Here is a 9781-nt window from a genome sequence, read left to right on the forward strand (position 1 = left end):
GTTCAAGAAAGGAACCAAGATCTTGCGGTGATACAAGTTGTGTGCAAGTTTGGTTAAAATCAAATCATAAATGAAATTGCTATTGTGCAAACAAGGTCAAAATAGCTAATTTTGGCCCTTTCAGGGGCCATAACTCTGGAACCCATTATGGGATCTGGCCAGTTCAAGAAAGGAACCAAGATCTTATGGTGATACAAGTTGTGTGCCAGTTTGGTAAAAATCAAATCATAAATAAAGCTGCTATTGTGCAGACAAGGTCAAAATAGCTGATTTTGGCCCTTTCAGGGGCCATAACTCTGGAACCCATAATGGGATCTGACCAGTTCAAGAAAGGAACCGAGATTTTATGGTGATACAAGTTGTGTGCCAGTTTGGTAAAAATCAAATCATAAACAAGAGCTCGTCAAACACGAAATGCCCCCCTTGATGCATTCAGTAATTGCACAAGGAACAGAAATTACATGCTCACTGTAAATTAAAGTTCTACCATTCTGGTTTAATCTGACCTTGACCTTTAACCTATTAACCTAACAAGAGATTACAGAGTGATCTTGGCGCCATCCACTGAGCCATTTTCGAATGTTTCAAATTTCAAGACTAGCTCAAGGTCAAAATCATGGTCAAATTTCATTTCGGTACAAAACAATGTGTATGTGGTCCAAATTTGAAAGCTGTGGCTTCAGAAATGTGAAAGCAGGTCACTAGATCAATTTCAAGGTCAAAGTTCATTTCGGTAGACGAACTATGCATGTGCTTCAAATTTGGAGGCTGTAGCTTGAGAAATGTGAAAGTAGGTAATAGGTAAAAATCAATGTCAAATTTCAATTCAGAACACAAAAATATGCATGCGGTCCAAATTTGAAAGCTGTAGCTTGAGAAATGTGAAAGTAGGTCACTAGGTCAAAATCAAGGTCAAATTTTATTTCGGAACAAAAAACTATGCAAGTGGTCCAAATTTGAAGCCTGTACCTTCAGAAATGTGAAAGTAGGTCACTAGGTCAATCTCAAGATCAAAGTTCATTTCAGTACACAAAACTATGCTTGTGGTTCAAATTTGAAGGCTGTAGCTTGAGAAATGTGAAAGTAGGTCACTAGGTCAAAATCAAGGTCAAATTTTATTTTGGAACAAAAAACTATGCATGTGGTCCAAATTTGAAGCCTGTACCTTCAAAAATGTGAAAGTAGGTCACTAGGTCAATAACAAGGTCAAAGTTTTTTTCGGTACACAAAGCTGTGCATGTGGTCCAAATTTGAAGGCTGTAGCTACAGAAATGTGAAAGTAGGTCACTAGGTCAAGATCAAGGTCAACTCATGTCAAGGTTCATCTTGCCACTCAAAACTATACATGTGGTCCAAATTTGAATGATGTAAGTTATGGACATGAAGATTCTCAAAGTTTTTCCCTATATAAGTCTATATGAACCATATGACCCCTGGGGCGGGGCCATATTTGACCCTAGAGGGATAATTTGAACAAACTTGGTAGAGAACCACTAAATGATGCTACATTACAAAATATCAAAGCCATAGTCTTTGTGGTTTGGACAAGAAGATTTTCAAAGTTTTTCCCTATATAAGTCTATGTAAACCATGTGACCCCCAGGGCGGAGCCATATTTGACCCTAGGGGAATAATTTGAACAATCTTAGTAGAGGACCACTAGATGATGTCATATACAAAATATCAAAGCCCTAGGCCCTGTGGTTTTGGACAAGAGGTTTTTCAAAGTTTTTTCCTATATAAGTCTATATAAACCATGTGACCCCCAGGGTGGGGCCATATTTGACCCCAGGGAAATAATCTGAACAATCTTGGTAGAGGATCACTAGATTTTGCAACATAGCAAATATCAAAGCCCTAGGCCCTATGGTTTTGGACAAGAAGATCAGAAACCGTTTAACTGTTCCTGGCCAATGCGACCTTGACCTTTGACCTAATGACCTCAAAATCAATAGGGGTCATCTGCTGGTCGTGGCCAACCTAACTATCAATTTTCCTGACACTAGGCCCAAGCGTTCTTGAGTTATTGCCTGGAAACCATTTTACTGTTCCTGGTCACTGTGACCTTGACCTTTGACATACTGACCTCAAGATCAATAGGGGTCATCTGCTGGTCATGACCAACCTCCCTATCAACTTTCGTGACCCTAGGCCTAAGCGTTCTTGAGTTATCATCCGGAAACCGTTTTACTGTTCAGGGTCACTGTGACCTTGACCATTAAAATACTGACCTCAAAATCAATAGGGGTCATCTGCTGGCCATTACCAACCTCTCTATCAACTTTCATGATCCTAGGCCCAAGTGTTCTTGAGTTATCATCCGGAAACCGTTTTACTATTCAGGGTCACTGTGACCTTGACCTTTGACATACAGACCTCAAAATCAATAGGGGTCATCTGCTGGTGATGACCAACCTCCCTATCAACTTTCATGATCCTAGGCCCAAGCGTTCTTGAGTTATCATCCGGAAACGGATTGGTCTACATTCCGACCGACCGACCGACCTACCGACCGACATCTGCAAAACAATATACCCCTCTTCTTCGAAGGGGGGCATAATAAAGCTGCTATTGTGCAGACAAGGACAAAATAGCTGATTTTTGGCCCTTTCAGGGGCCATAACTCTGGAACCCATACTGGGATCTGGCCAGTTCAAGAAAGGAACCGAGATCTTATGGTGATACAAGTTGTGTGCAATTTTGGTTAAAATATAATCATAAATGAAGCTGCTATTGTGCAGACAAGGTCAAAATAGCTAATTCTGGCCCTTTCAGGGGCCATAACTCTGGAACCCATAATGGGATCTGGCCAGTTCAAGAAAGGAACCAAGATCTTATAGTGATACAAGATGTGTGCCAGTTTGGTAAAAATCAAATCATAAATAAAGCTGCTATTGTGCAGACAAGGTCAAAATAGCTGATTTTGGCCCTTTCAGGGGCCATAACTCTGGAACCCATAATGGGATCTGGCCAGTTCAAGAAAGGAACCGAGATCTTATGGTGATACAAGTTGTGTGCAAGTTTGGTTAAAATAAAATCATAAATGAAACCACTATCGTGCAGACAAGAAAAATTGTTGACGGACGGACGCACGGACTGACGACGGACGACGGGTGATCACAAAAGCTCACCTTGTCACTATGTGACAGGTGAGCTAAAAAGCGCATGTCTCCCCCAATGCAAAGTCCTATAGGCAAGAAGTCAATAGGGGTCAGGAGCAAAAGTCAAAGAGACACTGATGGTTGGCTGCAATAGGGATCATCTACTTGGCATGTCCAGTCATCCCGCTAAGTTTAAACACTCTTGGCCGAGTGGTTCTCAAGTCACTGTTCAGGCTCCTGTGACCTTGACCTTTGATAAGTGACCCCAAAATAAATAGGGGTCATCTACTCTGCATGTCCAATCATCCTATTAAGTTTCAACATTCTAGGTCAAGTGGTTCTCTAGTTATTGATCGGAAATGGTTTCCAATGTTCAGGCCCCTGTGACCTTGACCTTTGACGGAGTGAACCCAAAAACAATAAGGGTCGTCTACTCGTGGTTCTCAAGTTATTTTCCGGAAATGATTTTACATGACCAGGCCCTTGTGACCTTGACCTTTGATAGACTGACCCAAAAATCAATAGGGGTCATCTACTCTGCATGTTCAATCATCCTATGAAGTTTCAACATTCTGGGTCAAGTGGTGCTCAAGTTATTGATTGGAAATTGTTTTCCATATTCAGGCTCCTGTGACCTTGACCTTTAACAGTGACCCCAAAAACAATAGGGGTCATCTACTCTACATGACCAATCATCCTATGAAGTTTCAACATTCTGGGTCAAGTGATTCTCTAGTTATTGATCGGAAATGGTTTTCAATGTTCAGGCCCCTGTGACCTTGACCTTTGACGGAGTGACCCCAAAAACAATAAGGGTCGTCTACTCCAGCAGCCCTACAAACCTATGAAGTTTAAAGGTTCTAGATCAAATGGTTCTCCAGTTATTGATCGGAAATGAAGTGTGACGTACGGACGGACAGGGCAAAAACAATATGTCTCCCCCAGATGGGGGGGTGGGGGACATAATTACTATACATATTACAAAATTCTATCATATTGCTATTATTGTATTAAGAAAGATTAAAAAAAAAAAACAAAAAAAAAAACACTATGATGTGTAAAAACCGAGAAGCTGGCATTAAACTGGGCTTTTAATGGCCTAAAAACTGCCATAAAACTGGACAATTTCATTAAAAAACTGAAAGGCCAAAACACCACTAACGTGTTTCTAATAAAAAATGGTTTTAAAAGAACAAATATTATAACAGATCAGATCTGTTATAAACTGATTAATACCAACCTCTCTTTAAAACATAATTGTCTACTACAGTCTTTCAATATTTGACATACAGTACCATGCATAAATACAACCATTCTTTACACAAGCTGTCCGTAAGGCAGTGCGCTTCACTCTTCGACAATTTGACAGTAACATGGAAATAATTCCACGTATAACAATTCAGTGACCTTGACCTTGGGTATAATGGGCCCAACCCCTTTGACAAACTTTAACCAAGAAAGCTCACACCGACGCCAGATAATAACAAAGATATTTTACTTTATCAAAAATTTAACCAAAAATTCTAAGTTAAAAAGGGGCGTAACTGTCAAATTCATATCAGAGCTACGGAGATTGTTTCTCCTGGTGTAGACTCTTAGACTCTGATAGTAAATAACTATTTTAAGTTTCAAGTCAATAGCTTTTATAGTTCTAGAGATATTTGACTTTATCAACAACAAAAAAAATTAACCAAAAATTCTAAATCAAAAAGGGGCATGACTCCATCAAAATTCAAATCAGAGTTATGGGGATTGTTTCTCCTGCTGTAGACTTTGATAGTAAATAAATATTTTAAGTCCCAGGTCAATAGCTTTGACAGCAACAGAGATATTTGACTTTATCAAAAAACTTTTACCAAATATTCTAAGGCATACCTCCATCAAAATTCTAAGGCATACCTCCATCAAAATTCAAATCAGAGTTATGGGGATTGTTCTCCTGGTGTTGACCCTGATAGTAAATAACTATTTGAAGTTTCAAGTCAATAGCTTTTATAGTTACAGAGATATTTGACTTTATAAAAAAACAGTGACAGCGACGCCGACAACGGGACGAGTGCACTAGCTCTACTTTTTCTTCGAAAAGTCGAGCTAAAAAGCATGGCTGCTCCCATAAGTTACTAAAGACTGTGAAATCTTAACTGTACAGCTACTACATGCATAATTATTTAAAAATGTACACATGCTAAAAGATAAAATAGAACCTTTACAAGGAAAAAAAATTAACACAGATTTCTAATAAAATTGATGATCATTACTGAGTGTATATTAAGCCATATCTGCTGTTTAATATTTGAAAGCAGGATTTTGCTTTTACATGTATCATTCTTGGATCAGATAGAATAAGACTTAACTTGTCAACATCTGATAAGTTACAGAAACTGTTCTCGTAAAAAATAGCTTTTCTGAACAATTCATCTCTAATTGTATCATACGCTGGACAATACAAAATGGTATGTTTTTCATCTTCTATACCGGACAGACATAATGGACAGACTCTGTCATTAACAGGCAACCTTTCATACCGGCCTGTTTCCAAATGTAAAGGAGCCACACCACATCGGGATTTAGCAAGCACTGACCTGTGTTTGTACGGCAAAATTGCAGATACATAGTTCTCAGTTTCAAAAACATTTTTAAAATATTTATAAGTCCTAAGCTTATTCCCTCCAAGGCCACTAGTTCCTTGTTCAGCATTAATAGTATTTACCCAATTATCAATATATTTGCTTAAACATGCATCTTTAAGCTTATTAATACAATTAGACTTAGGCAAAGGAACATCCATGTTTACAAACTCATTACAATCATACTCATTCATAAGACGTGTCACTCTATAATGCCAGTTTCTACAATATCTACTACTGTTCAAATAACCGTACTTAAAACATTTATAATTCACTCTATTTTCTTGCATAATTATGTGAGTTTTTTTGGGGGGGTTTAACGCCGTTTTTCAACAGTATTTCAGTCATGTAACGGCGGGCAGTTAACCTAACCAGTGTTCCTGGATTCTGTACCAGTACAAACCTGTTCTCCGCAAGTAACTGCCAACTTCCCCACATGAGTCAGAGGTGGAGGACTAATGATTTCAGACACAATGTCGTTTATCAAATAGTCACGGAGAACATACGCCCCGCCCGAGGATCGAACTCACAACCCCGCGATCCGTAGACCAACGCTCTACCTACTGAGCTAAGCGGGCGGGCTTTGCATATGTGATTATCAAACTCATAAATTTGCAACACATTTCATTTGTCTAACACAAACTGGTTCCCATCCCATGTCGCCAGAAACTGCTGCTGTTGGAGTATACCGACCAGTTCCCAAATACAGACGCATTGCCCTATTCTGAACAGCCTCAATACAGGAGAACTGCTTTGTGCCTCATATAGCCACACCATAACTTATGACCGGCCATACAACAGAATCATACAGTTTTGTGAAGACATGGAATGGCATCCCTCCAGTACTATGATATTTAGCTATTAACACACCTAGAGCTCTACCTGCTGATTGTGCAACATACTTTGCTGTCAAATCATAATTAAGGTGTTCATTTAATACTAGTCCAAGGTACTGATATTTATCAACAATACCTACAGATTGCTCACCACATTTAAAATCAAAACCTGACCTAGAACAAGATGGATTTCTAAAATGAAATACAAATACAATATAATACAATACAAAATGGATTAAAATCTGAATTTTTATGACACAATATATTTAAATACATATTCATAAAAATATTTATGAAAACCTTTGCTAAAGGAATATGGGAGACTATATAGCAAATATACCTACAGCCACATGCTGCAACATAGGCCAACCACAAGTAGAAATATTTTAGACTGGTTATTTCAAACATCCATGAACAAATACCTGGGGATAGGATAAAAAGGGGAGCTGGGAAAGGGTTAGTAAACAGGAGAAGGCATTAAATATGGGAGAGGGGATGAATGGAAGAAACAACCACCTAACTACAAGACAATATACATAACATATAAAACGAAACAGATAAAATGCGAGTTGAAAATAGGGGCAATGCCTTGGAACTGTCGGTGAAGAAATGATATGAAAATAACCGCTTTCTCCTCCACCCAACAAATAAAACTAAAAAAAAAGTAGAATACCTGTTCATTAACATCATTCTCACCATATGTTATAGACTGCAATACTTCATGATTTCTGCCCAATTTACATTTTACTAAAATTGTGTGTACTTCCACTTGTACTGAAATTACTCTGTGCATTTACTTCTGATTAAAATTTTGTTAAATATCAAAACTGTCGTTTATTTAAGAATTTTTGTAACACTGTCATCAATATTTTCTTAATTTTGCATTTTTAGCTCAGCTATTCTACTCACCTTGGCGTTGGCGTCACACCTTGGGTAAGTTTTTGCATGCAAGTACATACAGCTATCATTTAAAGGCATATAGCTTTGAAACTTTTTTCTTTTTCTAGGTCAATTACCAACCTCATTGGGTCAAGTTCCATAACTTTGACATGTATTTTGAGCAGATTATGCCCCCTTTTGGACTTAGAAAATCCTGGTTAAAGTTTTAGGTGCAAGTCACTATCTCCAAAACTAGTGCAGATATTGAATTGAAACTTCACATGTAAAACTTGTTGATAGCATTAAGTCCCCATAACTCTGACCTTCATTTTAGCCAAATTATGCCCAATTTGAACTTAGAAAATCCTGGTTAAAGTTTTGCGTGCAAGTACGTACAGCTATTACATAAAGGCATATAGATTTGAAACTTATTTTTTCATTTTCTAGATCAATTACCAACCTAACTGGGTCAAGTCCCTTTTGGACTTAAAACATTCTGGTTAAAGTTTTATACTTAACATCACTAATCTCGCGTCATCACTAATTTCGCGGTATTTGAGTTGCGCCACCTACGTGGTGTTTACCGGGGAAGTTTGTGACCTATTTTACTCATGCTGGCGAAAAATGTTCCTACCTGGAGTTACATTGCTAAATATCTGTCAATATTTATTAAAATCGTATTTTTCACGTATCTATTGCAAAAATCCATGAATTAAGCAAATATTAGCAATGTTTATAAGTTCGTCTACCAGCTGATCGGCATTTGTCCTCATTAATTAATTAATATGCAAATTAAGTCCCGCCTATAGGTTAGAGGACACAAAATTTTACGTAACATCCCCCAGCTACACAAAAATGAATGAAATATCGGTATCAGGCGAAACATCAAAATGTCTTAACTCGACGGATTTGAAGGGGGAGGAAGGGTTGGGGGCCCATGACCATCTCCTCAAAATACACCCATGGTACTGAGCAGTGAATTTTAACATGTTAGATAACTATCAAATAGAAAATATTAAGTAATAGTACGATTCTTAGGCTCTGCTACATTATGACCACGCCCGCGACCTTGTGATTTAATTGCAAGATATCTGGTGTGTCTGCTGCCCAGAGGAGAATATTTTCGATAGTGCCAATGTAAACAGATAATATAAAACGTTTAAATTGGCGTTTAATGACTTTTGAGTGTTCCAGTTAGTCTGACTTGGATAGCTTTTCAATGTTTGAATCATATTTAGTGTTTTTTAACCTATGATAGTTTGATCGACACAATTGTTGACCTATACCGCGACATTAGTGATGTGACGTCACACGATAACAATGGCTGACTGTTGTTGTTCGAAGTACACATGGATGTTTCTTGAATGATATCTTATTCATTTTCACACAGTTATTGATACATATGACATGAAATATTGTGGTAAAGACAAGAAATACACTGTTGTTTTGTTTCTTGTTTAATGTGGTTACGTTGAATGTCAAGTACCGCGACATTACAGATGAACGGTATACATGCAAGTTAAAGTTTTACATGCAAGTTACTATCTCCAAAACTAATGCAGATATTGAATTGAAACTTCACATGTGCCTTCGGTGTTATAAAACTAGTTGATAGCCTCAAGTCCCATAACTCTGATATGTATTTTGGTCAAATTATGTCCCCTTTTGAACTTAATACTCTTTTGATATTTAACATTTTGGGTAATATTTTCCTGCTTCTGGGACAATATTTCGAATAGTCAAGCTTGGCTGTGTTACGGACAGCTCTTGTTTACCTTGAACTAAATCAGCTTTTTTTATTTGCAACTTAACTGAAATTGCATAGGCCTACTACACATTACAGAAAATATGTAATTATGACAATTAAGTTATTTTTAATGTCTGAATAATGCTTATGATTATTGATAAAAGCTGTGTCTGTTATGAAAAACTCTAAAATAATTTCATTCTTTTTTTCCCCTTAAATATATCTACTCTATTGTACTATCCAGCATCGAGTTAGTCAGACTGGCTGTCTCAGGACAGTCTTTGTTGTCATATTGTCTGAATTGGTATAAAAATGTTCGTGTTATATATTGTATGTAATAGCATGAAAATACAGTCATTTTTACAGCACATCCCTAACTTCTGTAAAACTGAAACTCAAAAATATTCTGATATAGGAGCAAACTAAGCATTAACATGCATTGAGTTTTTATAATATTTCTCATTTGCTGAAACATTTTTGAAAAAAAAAATGAAGTTAGACTATTCTGTAATATGAAATAGACTGATTTTAAATTGTTAAAGTACACAAAGTAGATAATTGTGTTTGAGATGTTAGTCTCTAGTTAAACAA

Source organism: Mercenaria mercenaria, chromosome 1 (genome assembly GCF_021730395.1).
Source record: "Mercenaria mercenaria strain notata chromosome 1, MADL_Memer_1, whole genome shotgun sequence".
NCBI classification, from domain to species: domain Eukaryota; kingdom Metazoa; phylum Mollusca; class Bivalvia; order Venerida; family Veneridae; genus Mercenaria; species Mercenaria mercenaria.